Raw genomic sequence first — 17981 nt, 5'->3', positions numbered from 1 at the left:
CTGCTGCCTCTTCTGCCAATTAGTGCTAGTCTAGGTTTGCTTATATACAAACTTACTCAATTTGCCCTACCTACTTTCCAACAATAGTCACTTAAAAATAATAAGTGAAAATGTCAAAAATAGGGAAAATAGGCTAAATGCATTGGAAAATTCCCCTGAAGGATTCTCTGATGGGAATGCTTATGATCATGCTGTGTGCAACCAGAGGATATGCATCTACACTAAGTGCCTGGGCATGCACGGTCTGCGAACAGACTCACAAAAGTGCCAGAACACTTCTAAATCTAGACTAACTGGACTGACTGAACCCTTGTCGTACTGTAGCTCGTCCACGGACACATAGGGTTGGATGTGTCACGTGACATACCAAGGTACTCCAAGGAGGACATCACAACCTTCCAAGGGCATTATGTAGAAGTCCTCGTGTCCCAAATACCCCTAACAATGCAACCGAAGTCTGCCAATGACAAGTGTAATGTCCACGTCCCATCCGAGTGCCGCTAGAACTGCCTTTGCTTGTGGTCCCATCCGATCGGGTGTAATCTCGAGCCGCGCCGCCAATTCAGGTGAAATGAAGTTGGCCTTGGCTCCTCCATCAAAGAAAATCAGGGCTTCTTGATCTTTCACTTTGCCCGAAGCTCGGCAAAGTTCTGTACTTTCATCAATCGTGCTTGGGTCAGTACCCATGCAATCTGGAACCAGTCCTGCTTTCATCTTGCATTTTCTTCCACATTCCTCAGCTACTCTCGAACTCTCTGGCCTGTCTTCATTTTGTTCTTGTTGTGCCTTTTTAGGGCACTTCGCGGAGACGTGCCCATGTTCCCCGCATCCGAAACACTTCCCCTCTTTGAGGTAGTTGGCCCTCTCTTGAAGAGTGAGCCGGGCCATGAATCCTTGTCTTTCTTTTCTTGGAAACTCTTTCTCTTTCTACTTTCATTATTAGAAGTCTATTGGGTTCTCTGAGTCAAGATCTCATCAGTGGGGTAAGTCAGATTGCCCAATTGTATGGCAAACCCCGTTTCGCATGACCCATCAATTGTTGAATAGAATTTGACTTTTGTTCTAAGCATCTCTGTAGGAAGTCCGCACCAAAACCGCTCAATCTGTTCTTTAAACGAGACCTTCTTAAATGAAGAGGCTGGTAGAAAAGAGCTCCAAAATCTCTCACAATAAGCGTCAAGAGAATCTCCCTTGCAAGGTGGAAAGGTACGTAGTGTACGGTACGGTTTAGGTACGTACGGAACGTACTTCCGTACTGAACCAACCTTTAGGTACGTGATAGGTACGTACCATTTGTAAAAAAAGACAATTACACTAAATTTAAGTTCACAGACCTTTCAAAATTCAGCCTCATTAACAATGCAATGCTTAAAATGAACATATTGATCAAAAAACTTAATGACTCAAGATTCAATACTCAATGAGAAAACCAATGACCATAAATCATAAGACCAAATAACAACTACAAAGTTCAAATATCATGTCCATGGCATTAGCCAGAAGTGGGCATATACCATACAAACTGAATCAAGATCCAAAACAAAGTACTGTGAAATACTACAATGCCATAATAACAATAAAAGTCTGCTGCAGCCTGTCCTCCAAAGCATGAAGTCACCAGTGTGCACTAAGACGTGCGGCCTCAAAAGTCTGTGTCAGATGCGGAAGATGAATCGTAGGTAGAGAGCAAGCCCCCATCATCAAGGACATTGCCCTCCTCATCAAACTCAGGGTCAGTCTCAGCATATGTCAACTCTGGTACAAGCACCTCTGCACCACGAGCCTCCTCAGGCATATCAGCAATCTCTGCATGGATGAGCCGGACAGCTTCATTCGCTCGCCTGCGAATGGAGCGAATAGGAAGCTTCCCCCTGCGAATACTCTCTCGTCTCACAGTGTCTGGATCTCCTCCCACCGTGCGTAGAGGAAGGCTAAGAGCTCGTGCACGTGATCTAGTCACACGACGATCCACGCTCTCGAGCTCTCTATGCAGCTCTCTGAGAATCTACTCCTGCTCGTCTCTAATCTGTCGGTCCACCTCCTCTGGTCTAGGATCATCTACCATTTTCAGCTCTGTCGCATCAACCTGTTGAAGAGTAAAATAAAGTTAAACTGACTTATTTATGGCATATGCTTGCAGGTTGAGTTTACAGTGGCCAACATCAAGGTAATTACCTGTTTGGGTTGCCCCAAAGAATGGTAACTCCGCACGAGCCTCATGTTGGCTTTGCAATACACCAACTTCTCCAACTGAGAAGTGCTAAGGCGATTTCGAATCTTCGTGTGTATGGGAGAGTAAGCACTCCAATTGCGCTCACATGCTCCAGCCGAGCAATCCTGCTCAGTGATCAAGCAAGAGCGCAATCATCAGCAAGAGAGTGACAAGTGTCAAGTAATATAAAGATGAAGTTAGAAGTTTAAAATGATATATACAATGTAATCATGGATGGCAGTTTCCTAACCTGGGAAAGGATACGAAGAGCAATGCGTGAGAGGTTGGGAAGACCAACTCTCACATACGAGTGCCACCACGTCAAAGGATACTTTGTGGCTTCCTTCCTCAAAGAAACTGCTCTTGTGAAAGAAGCGCCAATGCCATTCATGTAGTTGGTGAATTCCTTGTCTATCCCAAGCTGATCATCCTCTGAAAACATGAGCCCAACATACTCTGATTGTTTTGTGCTAAGCAAGGTATCACTCCATAGCTCTGGCGACCTGTAGAGAGGATGAAGCATGGCAGCCATCGCATGTATGGGACGGCTCATGAAAGTCCAGCGGCTCTCAACACATCCCAATAAATCTGATCGGCTGAAATATCAAAACAACTTGTCAATACAAGTTAACTGTTATAACTTAGACTTGATGGTTAAAATAGACAAGTTACAACCATTAGAACATGAGGAACCCTTACCGATCAATAGTCAACAGATCGCATTTGGAAACGTGGTCTTTCATCTGCATAAACAGATGATAGACTAGTCCCAAGGTCGATCCCTCCATATCCGTCAATCGAAGGAGGACGTAGACTGGCTTGAGTGCCACTGAAAGAGCGTGCACTTCCTGCCAAAAGCTCTCATCAAGGATCCGCCTCTGCAAGTATTTTGTAGATTCATCCTGCGATCTTGACATGCCTCGCCATTTTGGATCCACCACTGTCTGTAGTAGTGGATCTCTAAGTTTGTAGAGCCTCTGTAAAACCAAGTAAATGTAGGCAAACCTGGTTTTTGAAGGTCGAACCATATCCAAAGTGCTATGGCTGCGGAAGATAGCAAGAGCCTGATGTTTCTTGCGAAAGAATGTGGTGACCTTGACTACATCTGCAACTATGGGCTGCACCCATGAAAGTTTGCCAATATCCTCCATGAGCAAATCCAAACAATGTGCAGCACATGGAGTCCACACTATGCCAGGAAAATGTTGCTCCACCATAAATCCCATTGCCTTGCAATTAGCTGCATTATCTGTCACCACCTGCACAACATTCTCCTTGCCAACCTCCTCTATGGCTGTTTTGATGTGACCAAAAATAAACTCAGCCGTGATCTTTTCCCCTAGTTTTCCTGCATCCACAGCACGCAAGAAATAGGTGCCCAAAGCAGAAGACACAAGAATATTGATTATGTGTCGTCTGCGTATGTCTGCCCAACCATCTGAGATAATGGTGCATCCAAACTCCTTCCATCCAGCTTTCACAGGCGTAAGCGCCTTGTCAATTAAGGCCTTTTGTTCATCTAACATAGTGGTGCGCATCTTTGTGTAATCAAAACCTGTCCATGTCTCAGTAGGCCCCACCTGTGCAATGGCTTTTACCATTCTTTTCCACTGATCTGTGCGCAAAACATTGAAAGATATGTTGCACTCAATAAGAGTGCGACATATCTCCATCTCTGCCACCCTCTGACGCTCTTTCACCCAAGCCTGAGAAGAGATGCGACTAGGCAAAGTGGTCTGCGTTGGTGTTTCAGATGTACCTTTTTCACGTGGCAAGGAATCCTCACCTTCACCACCAACACGTGCTCTCTTCCTGGAAGTAGGGGGTTGCATGGAGGCCGAACCTCCTCCAACCTCTGTCTCCGCACCTAAAGACTCCAGCTCTCCAACAAAAGCATCATGTAAAGCATCCTGTGTGCTGGGAGCACCTCTCAAAGCAGGAGCACCAACAGGAAAATACTCTTGAATAAGCTGCTCCCTCAAAGGTGGTGGTATTTTCTCACATGCACCAATCTGATCAGTGCACCCGATGCCTGTCAAGTGCTTTTTGACTCGCGTAATAGTGCTGGTGTATTGGTCCCCACAATACTTGCATTGCCATAAGCGTGTACCAGAACCTTGCTGAGAAGTGGTCGTGATGATCCTCAAAACATTGGTGAGGAGGAGGGGGTTGGTTTTACCAGTTGGGGTTGTTTCACAATTATGCAATGAGTGCACTAATCGATTAAGTATGCGAGAGAAGAGTACGGAGAAGAGTACGGAGTGCATGGTGGCAGAAGCAGTACCTTTTCACGCGCGTAGCTCGGCTCTGCAGGACTCTGTGCACTGCTCTGCAGACTTCTCTGTAACAGAACAGAGACTCTTTTGCTACAGTGGTCGATTAAAAAAGCCTAAGGCTTCCCCCCTTCACACTAATAAGCCTAACTGCAAGCGCTCCCTAGCGGAATTTGTCCGAGCAAAAAACGCCCAAAAATTTTTTCTATGTCGTACTGTACCGTACGGTACGTACTGTACCGTACCGTACGGTACGTACTGTACCGTACCGTACGGTTGTACCGTACGGAAAGGTATCGTACGTACATACGGATTCTACTATGCTCCCTTGGTCATCCGAAGATGATTCCAAGCAGTTCCTATATCTCGTTCGTACTCCCGTGTCAGCCAAGAAGAAAAAAAAATCCTCTTAAACTTCGACCATTTAACTGGAGCTTCCTTTCTCAATAGAAGGGTGGACCACCATGTTCGAGCATTTCCCTTGAAGAAAGATGTAGCCCTCTGAATCTTGGAGTGCTCTGAGTAATGCCCTCCAAAGAAAGCTACGTCAAACTGTTGTACGAAGGCCAAAGCCCTCGGAGCATCTCGAAATCCAGAAAAAGAGTCCAACTTAATTGACTGTCCACCTTCTTTGAATTCTCTTACTTTCTTGCTTTTATCCTCGAGGAAGTCATATTGGTTGGGTTTATGAAAATGCTTCTTTTTTGCATAAAACATGTGATTGTCGTAGTCCAAACTGTCTGAGGATGAGTCCTCTGTAGAACTCATAGTTACCAGGAACGGGAAATCAGAACGGGAACGCGGAACAAAATGCCATTCCCTGTTACGGGTACTCACGTTTGAAACACCGAACGAGGATTCGGAACGGGAACTTGGAACGGGAACAGTGAACGGAGACCTGAAAAACGGCCATTCCCTGTTACTATGGTAGAACTGTCAAAAAACTGGGCGAAATTTAGGGTTCTTTGCCTTTTTCTTGCCCTTTCCGAAGCTTTGCTTTTTATTTCACTTTTTCCCTTTTCTGTCTTCTTTGCTCGAGTCAGAAGAGCTAGAAGAACTGTCAAAAGAAGAAGAAGAAGAAGAACTAGGTAGTCCTTCAAATCGTACACGCTTCTTCTGCTTTCTTGCCGATGCAAAGAAAGATTGACGACCCGAGTAACCGGGGAAGTCAGTTCCTTTCTTGTGTTTTTTCTCATGCTTTTTGAATTTGTTGTTTGCGTCCAAAAGCCGGCTAATCTGTGTCTGAACCACCTCTTGTAATTCTTGCTCTGTAAACATCCTCTTTGAAGGAGGTTTCTTGATTGCCGGTTTGATGGGTGGTTCTGTGGCCTTCTGCCACAGGGTGTGTACTTCTGTGAGGGAATACTGAGTCAAAAATTTTGCAAATTTTAGATCCTTCACAATTTTAATCATTTGTTTTGTTGCCTCGTCAACCAGCTGTCGATGTTCCATCTCTTCAATCTCGAACTGAGTAGGCCGAGGTGGGCCGTACTCTTCCTCTGATTGCTCATGAGAATCTTCTCCGCGATCTCCTCCCGCATTCGCAGATGCAGAAGAACTCGACTGATTTTTGTTGCAATCCATAAGTGTCGCAAGAAAAGGATCCGATTTCCCGGTAGAAGAGAAATCGGCCACGCTTTGATACCACTGTAACAAACTCGGACACCCCAAGTCAAGATTCTACCGCGACACAGCAGAGATTCACTTCAAAACACTTCACAATTCACAATTAGCTTGACACGGCCAGGCGTAGTTCAGTGCCAAGAGGTATTGGCCCCAAAGACTGGCGCCCCTTTAGGTATTTCTTTTTATATTAATTTGTCTTCAAAGTACAAGAGAGTGGGTAGGTGCTCACTCTCAGACTCTGCGTCCAAATGCTCTGAGAAGTGAGGCCCTGTCCACTAATTTATAAGTACAAGGAATGCCCCAAAAGCAGAGCCCCAAAATCACTTAAGGTAAAAAGCTTTTAATCTTAAAAGCAATAGCCCAAAAGCTGCTAAAATCAGCCAGCACTATTTCCAGAAATCTGTACAGTCCGCTTTTTGCGCCGAAAATTGCGGAGATTCCGTACGGTAGCCTAGCAGTGTAAAATGCGGAGGTCCATATAACCTGCCACGTCAACCGGTCGGCGCGTTTTACGAAGACTGTTGTCACGTCAGCAGTGTGCTTGTACGGGGGCCTGCTGCCACGTCACCAGTTTGTGACACTATGCGAGAGCATGCCAAAGAACAAATTTCAAGGACCTTGGCCTAAGAAAAGCGGTTACATGACAAGCTTCAAAGTCAAAAGCATCTGGTCCCAAAAACTGGCGTGACAAAGCTGCCAGCCCATTTCACGCAAATCCTTATAGCTACCAAGTCAGCAGCGCAAAATGCAGGAATCCGTACTGTCTGCCACGTAGCACTACCACTGCAAAACGCGGTCGTCCGTACACTTTTCACGTCATCATGCTCAACAAAATTTTGTGTATGTGGGTCCTGCTTTTAATCTCTTTAGATCACTTGGGCCCCGTCAGGCGAGGTCTCGCAAGTTGGTGGGAACGCGTCTCTAAAAATAGGCCACTCGGTAAAACTTTGCAAGTTGCTGAAACTTCTTCTTCTGCTGCTGCTGCTTCTAGGGTTTAGGCCCCTCGACCGGGATCTGCAAGTTGTTTTCGTCCTTCAATGGCTTGACACGTCTCCAGTTTGTGACATCCACCCTTCTTGAAAGAAAGTAATCGTCCGCGATTACCGTATATCTGCAAAACAACTCAAGTTAGCTCAAAAATCTCCTAAAGTCATTCTGAGGGACAATCAGTTTTCTCAATCCAAATTGGAGCTCTTGATATCCTGGGTCGTTGGCTTCCCAAAAAAATCTCATCCAATAAGAAGTCTCATTCCAGATTGGAGCTCCTGATATCCTGGGACGTTGGCTTCCCAGAAAAATTTCATCCAATAAGGAATATTCAGTGGTTGGCACATCACAATGCAACACAATGCTCACATATGCATGTTACAAGACATAGAAACATAAAGCCGCCGATGTACACTCCCCCCGTAAAGAACCATCTTGATCCGAGCCATGAGCTATTCGACTCCCTCATCCCTCCACCCGCAAAAAACCTAAAAAGGTCCGAGCCATGAGATATAGAGGCCTTATACAACCAAACGCCTCCCAGAGCAAAGCCTGCGTCATTTGGAGGTGCTGAGAATCACCACTACTGAGACTTCTTAATACTCCTCCGTAAATAACCATCCAGGGCCGGGCCATGAGTAAAAACATACTTTTCAAACATTCAATACTCCCCCCGTAAATAATCACAAAGGTCCGGGCCATGAGTACGTGCAAGCATTCTCAAACATCATTTCTGAGTACTCCACCCGGAGTAAATCACCAATCATTGAAACCAATAATAAAACCAAAGTCAAACAATTCAAACCAGCACCAAGACAAGATTAAAACAGATACCATCCATTTCAAACAGATTCCAAACAGGGTCACCAAACTAGTTCTCAAACAAAATTCAAAAAACGGCTAAATCAGAGAATTCTCGACATCAATCGAGCTCGAAAGTCGACAAGGGTTTTCATCCTGAAACCTGCACCAAAATTAGGGTTAGATTTCTTTCATAAGCTTGTAGCCAACCGCAGCATGGTCCATAAGCTCTTGGATAGTCAGTGCTCCTGTGGCGATGATGGTAGTCCCAAGATATAGCAATCACACTAGACCTCCAAGGTTATCGTCTCGAGAAGAGACCTGCTGAAAGATGTCGAAAAATTTCGAGTTGTAATCTGCTAGGGTTTGTGGCAAGCCTTCAAGATACACCACTCTGCCAGAAGCTGCAATCCGAAAGAAAATGTTAGAAGGCATGTAACTTCCGGAGAAAATTTTCTTGAAAGCTTGCGAAGTCCTTGGACTGTGCGGCTTGGTACCTACAGACATCCACCAATGCATGGCACTGCCTCTGAGGGAAAAAAAAACAATGGCTTGAAAAATCTTTGATCCTTCTCTTGCAAGTAATCTTTATGGCTTATGCCCTGCAAGACAGAGCGATGAAGACGGGAGCGCGCCCGATGCGCGATAAAGTAAGGGTGGGAGTGGCTAATAAGTATAGGATCAGGACACAAAGATTCTTTAATAAAATTTCCAGAAACTTTGGAAGCGCCACCTTGCTCTGTTTGCTCTTTGGTAGGACCGGGGTCCAGTATGCTTTCAGAAAAGCACATGCTTGAAGCTCTGATACCACTATCACTAACTAGGACCTCGTGCCAACAGAAAAGAACAGACTGAACAACTTTAAGCACTTCAAATAACAACTAAACTGAAAGAGATATACAACACACGAGACAGGGAATGGAGGAGTTCCACCCCGAGAGAGCACTGGCCCCAAACCTTGGCGATTGTTGCTAAATTGGCTTTGTCTGACAAAAAAATAATTCTAAATGAATTATTGGATTTATAAGTGAGAGGGTTTTCTCGCTTGGGACAATAGGAAAAATAGCTCTGAATGAATTCTTGGAATTTTAAATGAGAGGGTTTTTCTCACTGGAGACATTTGAGTACAGATATTTCTAGTGCGTCATTCAGAGTAATGACGGGAGCACTGTGAACAAGAATATTTGTAAGGCCACCAGGAACGGGTAATTCTGATGTGTCACATCGGATGGATGACACGGAGCATTGGGAAGAAGTATTCAACCATCCAGGGAAAGGACATCTCTGATGCGTCATAGGATGGGTGACATAGAGCATCGCGAAGAAGATTGTACCGTAAGTTCGGTAGGAAAGAACTAGGTGATGGGTATTCCTGATGAGTCACATGGTGGGTAACAAGGGCATCGAAAAGGAAATATTCCATTGTTGGGAGGAAATTCCGAACTGTATTAGAATTGTGCAGAAGGATGAGCAAGTACTTGAATGAAGATGGGTTCAGAGGAAACTTTGAGGAAAAAACATTTGTTTTCTGAAAAAGCAAGTTGCTGCAGATGCTTTCCCACGAGGAAGTCTATGTCTGCATTGCATCTCTATATGTGATTGCATCCAGGGACGTCTAGGAAGTGCCGTGTAAGCATTGCTTTCAGCTTATAAGGCTTCGCTCACTTTATTTAGTAGGTTCATACCATTTTTAAAAGACTGGCGAGCCACCCACTCTTTCTCTCTCTATTCTCGCAAAGCCAAAAAGCGATCTCTCTCTTCAACCCTAGGGGCCCCCCAACTTGCCCTATTTTTGCGAGAAAGATGCCCCTATTCCTGCCGGCTGCCAGGAGCATAAAAAGCCAAGTCTCTCTCACTCTGAGAAAAAAACAAAAAACCCAGCACTAGCAAGGACGAGATGATGCTGCGAATTTCAGCCATGGAGATGCCGCCGCCGGTGATGCCCTTGGCTGCCCCGAGTGTACCAGATGGCGCCAGGACCCAGCAGACGAGTTCCATCGCGAAGAAGTGCCTACGGAGCGTGTTTCCATCGCAACAAGCTGCTGTTTTTCTCTGTTTTTCAGCCCATAAACGACAGGGCTGATTTACGAGAAGGAACCCGAGAGCACACCTCCTCTGTGTGTAGGATTGGAAGAGAGGATTCTTTGCAATGAGAACTCTTCTGGGAAATTGCTTTTTGAGAACCTAATTGCGTTTCGAGTGTCGAGACCTCAAAATTAACTTTTTTCATGTTATGATCTCTGAGTGTTTGTTTGCAGGTGTACTTCCTCTTCGCGAGGGAGTAGGAGCAGAGGAAGGCATAAGCCTCTACAGGAGAAAAGCGCCCTGAGGAACTAGAGCCAGATCAGCCCAAGGGTTTCGTACCCGAGATTGGAAAGTAGATTCACGAATCTGAGAGTGATGGACTCTCGAGTTGGGATTAGGAACTTGAGATCCCCAAGGAAGGACTTTGCGTCAAACAAAAGCAGAGTTATTCTGCAAAAAGACGATTCTGGGAACAGAGTCAAACAAGAGTTGCAGGAATGCTATGCCCTGAGTCTGGAAGGTGAGGTCCAGAGTCAAGAACCTTGGTTCTCGAGGATTCGGAATAAGGAACAGAAGTTCCTTGGAATAGGATTTTGCCCTAGGAATAGAAAGCTAAAGGCTTCTCAAACGGCCCGTAGGGCGGTAGACTTTAGCTTTCACCCGATTCTTTACTTGATAACTTTACTTCACTTTACGAATAAACCAGTGACTGGAATTATCACTTCACACAAACCAGGGCCTGGCAACTAGAGTACTACCAAGCAGAATGCGACACCCTGTAGGCCCCAAAGACTAGCGCCCCTTTCGGTATTTCTTTATTTTTATAAAACTTGGGGGAGAAAACCTGCAAGTTCCTACAAGCTGTCCCGCTTTTACCGGGCTGAAAATGGCCTACTCTAGCCCGATTTCGATAGTATAACCACAGTAGGAGGCTTCACAGACAAAATCCTCATGCCAAAGGTGACTTTTGCGGCGCAGACAGACACTTTCCCAAACCTAGCGGAAATCTGCAGCACGCTGAATTCTCTGTTTTCTGCCCTAAAAATGCACCAGATCACTTGTACAGTGATCCCAACGCTTCCCCGAAGGTCTTGGGGGTATTAGGGATCAATTAGGGTCAAAACCCTAAACCTGCAAAAATACACAGCAGGCTGTAATTCACTGTTTCGGGCTCCATTTCGCATACCGGTTGCCTCCATAGGAAGCCCTCAAGCTCCCGCACCTGTAGGGCTACTTGCCCTTTGAATTGAACGAGAATTTTGGAGTGAAATCTCTCCAAATTCACATGTACCTACGGGGAATTAGCAACTAGCTAATCCAGTACCTGTGCAAGAGACTCTTGCCTTAGCAATCGCGCACGAGCCCACAGAATTGTACATACAGATGAAAAGCCCTCGAGCGAGGCATCACTTTTCTGTATTCAAAGGGGGAGAGAGATGCGTGAGAGCGGAATCATCACGTTACATAAGACAAGGGAGAAGGCAAGCTTTCCATTAAAGCTGTGATCACTTGCACCCACTACTCACACACCCAGTAGTTCACTTATGAACAAAAATCAACAGCCTAGACACCCTTTTACTACTCAGATTCCAGCGCCGATTGGCCCGACCATCTCGTGGCGACCTACCCTTCTGGACTGCAGGTGAAACTCTCGATCGTCGGCCATTTTCACATTGGCCACACAATGTCCGGCCATTTGTGACTTCAAAAAGAGGGTCCCAAAAATAAAATAAAAATCAAGGGAAAGAAACGAACAACTAAGGTTATTGGTTGCCACAGCCTCGTGACAGCTTCCAAGAACCATCAAGTCTTATTTTAGAACGAACGTGGTAATACGTTCGGTTCAAGTGCTTGTATAGACTTCTCCTTAGTAATCAAGATACCATGATGGGGGGAGGGGGGGGGAACCCATCTTCTGGTCCCAGTACTGTGTCGATCTTCTCACTCTCTACCTCTCTCGATCTCTCTATTTCTCTCTATATTCTCTGGCTTCAATATTAAGTAATGAATCCTATTTATCCGAGTATATTTTATATTGTTATGCGCTCCCGTTTGTGACAGTGATATCAGAGCATGGTCTCCTCTTTTTCCTCGTAAAGGAGGATGACTCTGGGAAGATACGGGAAGAAGCCATGACAAGCCAAGAGAGAAGCAAGCAGGCAGAACCCTAAGACATGCAAGAAAAGCTCGCAGAGTTTGGAAAATTTTTCTCTCTGCAGGAAGTCGACAAGACTTGGGGATTCTCTGAGAAGGCGACAAGAGTATGATGCTCAAGAAGCTAGAGAATCCAAGGAGCGGAATGCTCGAGATTCTTCACAACCTAGACATGAGCCAAATTCTTATGTTGAAATTCAAAGAAGTCTAATTGTGTCTCTGTCTTTCATTCAGTTCAGTTCAGTTCTTTCAAGTGAAGTAAAGTGTCCCTTGTGTTTGTGCGGGGTACTTGATCCGAGCTAAATCCATAAACACTTCCGTTGCACCTGACACTATGTCTCCGAATCTCTAGTAGGAAACGACCCAGGGGGGCAACTGTATTTGGTTTCTCAACTCCAATAGATCTCAAGTGTGGGCTGTCCTGTAAAAAGAATTGTACATCGGCCCCGTATGCTCTCATATGCTGGGCATCTGCATACTAGTGAAGCTCCTCACTCTTCACCCCACCTCTTCATATCTTGTAGGTTTTTTTTTTCTCCGTCAATCTGGACAGCCGGCCCAACCTCGATTGAGACAAAACTCTGAGCTGTCCAATCGCCACTCTAGCACTATGCAGCATATATATCCTGGCCGTTGGATGATAGAAAGGGTAAGTTGAAGAAAATTAAGTATTCATCCTCAACAAATTCATCAAAGTCCACAAGTAACGGTAATGATAAGCAAAGTTCTTAGTCTGGCATTTGCAATGCATCCACATCTAAGGAAAAGAAGAAGAGCAAACAAAAGAGAAAGCATCTAGTTCAATTAAGTTTAGGCTCACTCCGGCTGACTCAGTAAACACCTCAAAATATCTTACGAGATAAGGAATGCAGCACCTGTTGAGCAAGGGGAGACTCTCAAAGTCATTAGAAACCTGATATTTAGCCACAGCCTGGTTAACATTTCCAAAGAGCAGTAGGGTGGGAGAATCTAGAAATTCACAATTTCTTTACCCTCCCTCTTGGCATCACAAGCTAGCAAGTTTAACTATGAAAGAACTGAAACTACTTGATTTCAGACCACAAATTACCAAGAAGAAAAAGATGAACAAATTTCAATGCAGAAGGACCTCATCATACTTGCATGCAGCATTATCTTAGGAGTAAGGTCCTACTACATAGTACAGACAAGAGTTAGTATACACTCTATTTGCTGAGAATGTCAAGCATGATTTTTGAATAAAATTCTACAAGACAAATTTTCTCACATGATAAACACATGCAATTGAGACCTCCCAGGGGGCACCATTGACAAACCCATGGCATTGTGTCAGGCAAGGGGCAACATCCACCATGATTTATCATCGACAAGGCAAGGGCATCAAACCTTGCACAATTACTGCAGCTCAGCAGAAAGATATTATGGGCCAATTTTGGCATGGCTGGTTTTCCCGACCAGCAGGCACGTATGGCACCAGTGACACAAAATGTCAATGGCCAAGGGGCGTCGATGATCCCTACTACACTGCCCATGTTGCTGACAATTCCCTATGATAATTTGGGAGCACTGGAAAAGCCAAAAGCATACGAAGAAGGTGGTGCAGCTGTGAAGTTTGATACTTTCAGCAGATTTAAGGACAAGACAAAGGCTCTTACTTTCCTCCAGCCGTTTAATACAGCTTATGAAAGGGGCGATTTTATAGAGGCCTCCAAGGTTAGGAAAGCTACCACTTTTCTAAAAGGAAAAGCGCATTCATGGCGGACAACACTGTTGATGCAAGTACAGGCACCCGCCACATGGGTTTACTTCAAGCAAATGTTTGCATCTGCATGGCTATCAAACAAATTTGAAGCCAATGTCATGACAGATTCGCACCAACTCAATGCAGCTTCTTGCAAGAGCCTAGAGGAGTACAATCGGAGGTTCTGTAAAGCGTTGCTCTCGGTAACCTCCTACATGTTCGTACCACTGACAGAGTAGATAGAAAAATATCATTGTGGGCTGCCTAAAGAGCTCAGGACTTACTGCATAAAGAATAAAGTAGTCACCCCTTACTCAGCTTATATAAGTTGCCAACACTGGTCATACCTTGTTGAAGGGAGAGGACAATGGATTCCAGGGCAACATGAAAGGGGGCAGTCAAAGAAAAATTCAACAAAGAGTTCCTTTGCAAAAGTGACTCCTGAAGCTTCCCAAGGGTCAAGAAATGCAAAGAAGGCTAAAGACTCAGTTGAGTCTTCTAGAGGACAGGCCAAAAGAAAGAAAAGTTAAGAGAAAAGTTGCAAGACGTCATTTGGTGAAGTTAAAAAACTATCCACCTATGGATGCAAAGTGGGTGGAAGAAATTGAATTGATAGAGTCACCAAATGTATTGCAGTTTTACCTTGAAGCTTTTGGTTTAGAACCCACATATTCTCCAACTCAGATCACTACTCGAAAGAGGGGTGATACTGGAGCTAATACTTCACATGTACTTAAGGGTTCAGTGCAATAGAAGTGTACATTGTTTGACAAAAGTATGAAGGTATCATTAAGTCACTTGTACACATGTTTGACAGTCTTTCTTGCGGATACATGCGATGATAAAAGGGTTCTTACCGCACTAAATCATCTATGGCATGCAACTATATACATTTGCTGGTTTCTTTCCTTGATTTTTATTTTATTTTTGGAACCCTCTTGTTAAAATCACAAATGCGCAAACATTGCATGGCCTGTGTGAAATAGCCGTTGGACGAGAGTTTCACCCGCAAGAGTCAAGGCCAGGCAGTCACGAGATGGTTGGGCTGATCAGCACTCGAATCCGACTGGTAAAGAAGTGGCTACGCTCAGTTCAAAGTCATTTAGGCCCCTCGGCAACACTTTATAAGTTGGTGGGTACTAGGAATTTAAATCGAAGGGAGTCAAATGGACACATGGCACAAGGGGAGCTGCATAAAGGCCAACACAAACCTTCCATAAGCCTCATGGGGGCCAAATTTAAGAAGGGACTAAATTTTCACTAATAGTGCTACACTGTGTGTGTGTGTGTGTGTGTGTGTGTGTGTGTGTGTGTGTGTGTGTGTGAGAGAGAGAGAGAGAGAGTACTGGTGCAGGTGCTCACAGCTTTAATGGAAAGCTTTCCTTCTCCCTTGACTCATGTAGCACGATGATTTGCTCTCGCGCGTCTCTCTCCCCCCTTTGCACATATAGTAATGCCCCACTAGTTGGGCTTCTCATAAGGCCATGTACACTTTTGGGGGTTTTATGAGCGTTTGCCAAGGCAAGAGCAATCTGTACAGGAACCGGATTAGCTAATTGCTCATCCCCTACATGTACGCACAGTTCCATCGCGAAGAAATGCGAAAATGGAGAGTTCTCTCACGTGAAAACTCGTCCAATTCACAAGGGAATTGTCCCATTAATGGCATGCGGGAGCTTCTGACACACGTGTAGACGTTTTGCTCCGCTCAAAATGATGCGAAACAGAAAATTACAGCCTGTTGTGTTTTTCTGCAGGTTTAGGGCTTCGCACCTAAACTGCAAGGTAACGCCAGGGGAGCCTAGAGAAAGCCTTGCTACTTGTAGAGGACAATTTAGCAAGATTTCTGCAAGGAATATCGTATAATTAAAAGGGCAAGTGACCCTATACGTGCAGGAGCTTGAGGGCTACCCACATGACTGATCGGCACGCGAATCGGAGTGCAAAACAAAGAATTACAGCGTCACGTGCACATCTAACTTCAGTTAGCTTAGGAAGTGTTCTGGCACCTTTGTGAGTTTGTTCGTAGACCGTGCATGTCCAGACACTTAGAGTAGTTGCATTTCCTCTGGTTGCACACAGCATGATCATCAGATTACAGTCAGTACCCATCAGGAGCATTTTACAGTGCACAGAACCTATTTTCCCTGTTTTAGCCATTTTCACTTATTATTATTAAGTGACTTTGTTGGAAAACTGGGTAAGGCAATTTGGCTAAGGATATATATAAGAAAACTAGCGCTAGCACTTTCTGGCAGAAGAGGCAGCAGGGACGAAGTGTCTGGCAGTGCACCTCCTCAGCAAGATCCCCGACGGAACAACCTAGAGTTTTTAGCAGGGTTGTTCTCGTCCGTCGGACGGAACGAGGCGTACGGTGGCGTCCGGTGGCGTCCCGTCCGGTCAAGGCGTCCGTTGCGTCCGGTGGTTTTTTAGTACGTTTGATCGGTTTTTTAGTCCGTTGACTGTGCTTTTTTTTGGGAGGTTTTTGGGTTACCTTTTGGCATGGGATCCCTCCCACCTAGCCTAGGATCCCCCGCCCCACCTCCCACATGCCCTGAGCCTCCTCTCTCTCTCTCTCTCTCTCTCTCTCTCTCTCTCTCTCTCTCTCTCTCTCTCTCTCTCTCTCTCTCTCTCTCACACACACACACACACACACACACATTGCTTTGGATTCCATTAGACTCCTCTCTCTCCCTCTCCCTCTCCCTCTCTCTCATTGCTTTGGTCCTTCACCTTGGATTCCATTAGGCTCCTCTCTCTCTCTCTCTCTCTCTCTCTCTCTCTCTCTCTCTCTCTCTCTCTCTCTCTCTCTCTCTCTCTCTCTCTCGTCTAACTCTCTCTTGTTCAAGGGCAAGTATCTACACTCTAAATCTATATATGGATGCCCTCTTTCTGTTCTTCTCCATTATGTTCCAACTCAAGGCTCAAGCTCACGAGTCATTCTCAAGCTCTCTCATGAGTCATGAGAGATTGCTCAATGGCTCAATGAATCCAGGATAAGCCCAGATTCACCCTTAAAGGAAAGTGCAAGGTATAGACCCATGGTAGTCACCCACAAGACAATATAACCATCAGTTCCATCCTGCATAGTATTGACTAAATACCACGACATCCCCACTGTGATAACCAATTGTCTAATTGTCCCAAGTGTAAAATCTAGGGTTAAGAATTGCATGTTTTATTTTTTGAACATACATAACCATGTCGTACGACATAAAATTTTGTAGTTCGATGAGTACCGTACGTCTTCGTACGTGGACAAAACGTACGTGACCGTACGAGACCACCCTGGTTTTTAGCCATCAAGAACATCCTAGCATTTTCAGCATTTGCAGATCAGCCCCAGTGTTTTGCAAGTTGCAGGTCAGCCTGGCGACAACAGATTCCCTAGCGGTTTTTGCAGCAGATCAGCCTAGCGTTTTTGCATTTGCAGATTACCATCAACGTTTGCAGATTCCCGGTCACAGATCCCCCATTTGCATCAGCGTTTTCAGTTTCCAGCACTTGATTCCGTACCGCAGTCCCCCAAACCTCGTAGGTCTCACCTTCCCACGGCAGATCCTCGCCGCACGGTCAGATCGACCAGCGATTGCAAATTCAGCCCACTATTCGTAGATTTCAGCATCTGCGTTTTCAGCGCATCGTCGTCACATCGTCGTCATCGCCATCGTCACCGACATAGAGTCAGAATTCAACAGATACAAGATTTGCAAATTTCAGCCCCTAGCGTTTTCAATTTTCAGCCCCTCTCGTCGTCGTCCTCATCATCGTCGACATCGTTGGCAAGACCATTGCATTTAGACCATTGTACGAGGATTGTGCAATAAATAGCATAGACCTCTCCCACCATAGAGAGTGGAGCCCTTAGAGGAGGGTTTGACAACATTCTGGTGTCGTATTCTTCTCTCTCTATCTCTCAGTCTCAACAACTTCATTCACAGTGTTTACCACTTTGTTTGTGACCATTTGCACTCTCTTACTATAGGAACGGAAGGCTCTCCCTTCCATAAGTAAAGGAACCCTTGAGCACGGTTCGGAGCACTCATCTTGAGCAAAGTTCAACATTCACTTTCGTTGCACCTTACATTGGTATCAGAGCTTTGGCAGAGTTTCTATATCACTCAAGGAAAGAACCACATAAAATTTTTGCTTGTTGCGGTCGCACATAACCCAAGTCCACTTT

At 45.1% G+C, this 17981-nt stretch overlaps 1 protein-coding gene and 1 pseudogene across 2 annotated transcripts in view; both read right to left on the bottom strand.

Moving 5' to 3' along the window:
* The window catches only part of LOC147418176 (uncharacterized), a 45032-nt gene that overhangs the window by 16337 nt on the left and 10714 nt on the right, over window positions 1-17981 (bottom strand). The gene's annotated exons all lie outside the window — the stretch shown is intronic.
* Window positions 165-4479, bottom strand: LOC147418177 (uncharacterized; annotated as a pseudogene).

This window comes from Adiantum capillus-veneris, chromosome 30 (assembly GCF_014529385.1).
Source record: "Adiantum capillus-veneris isolate H3 chromosome 30, ASM1452938v2, whole genome shotgun sequence".
Classification (NCBI taxonomy): domain Eukaryota; kingdom Viridiplantae; phylum Streptophyta; class Polypodiopsida; order Polypodiales; family Pteridaceae; genus Adiantum; species Adiantum capillus-veneris.
This window is presented reverse-complemented; position numbering and strand designations above follow the sequence as displayed.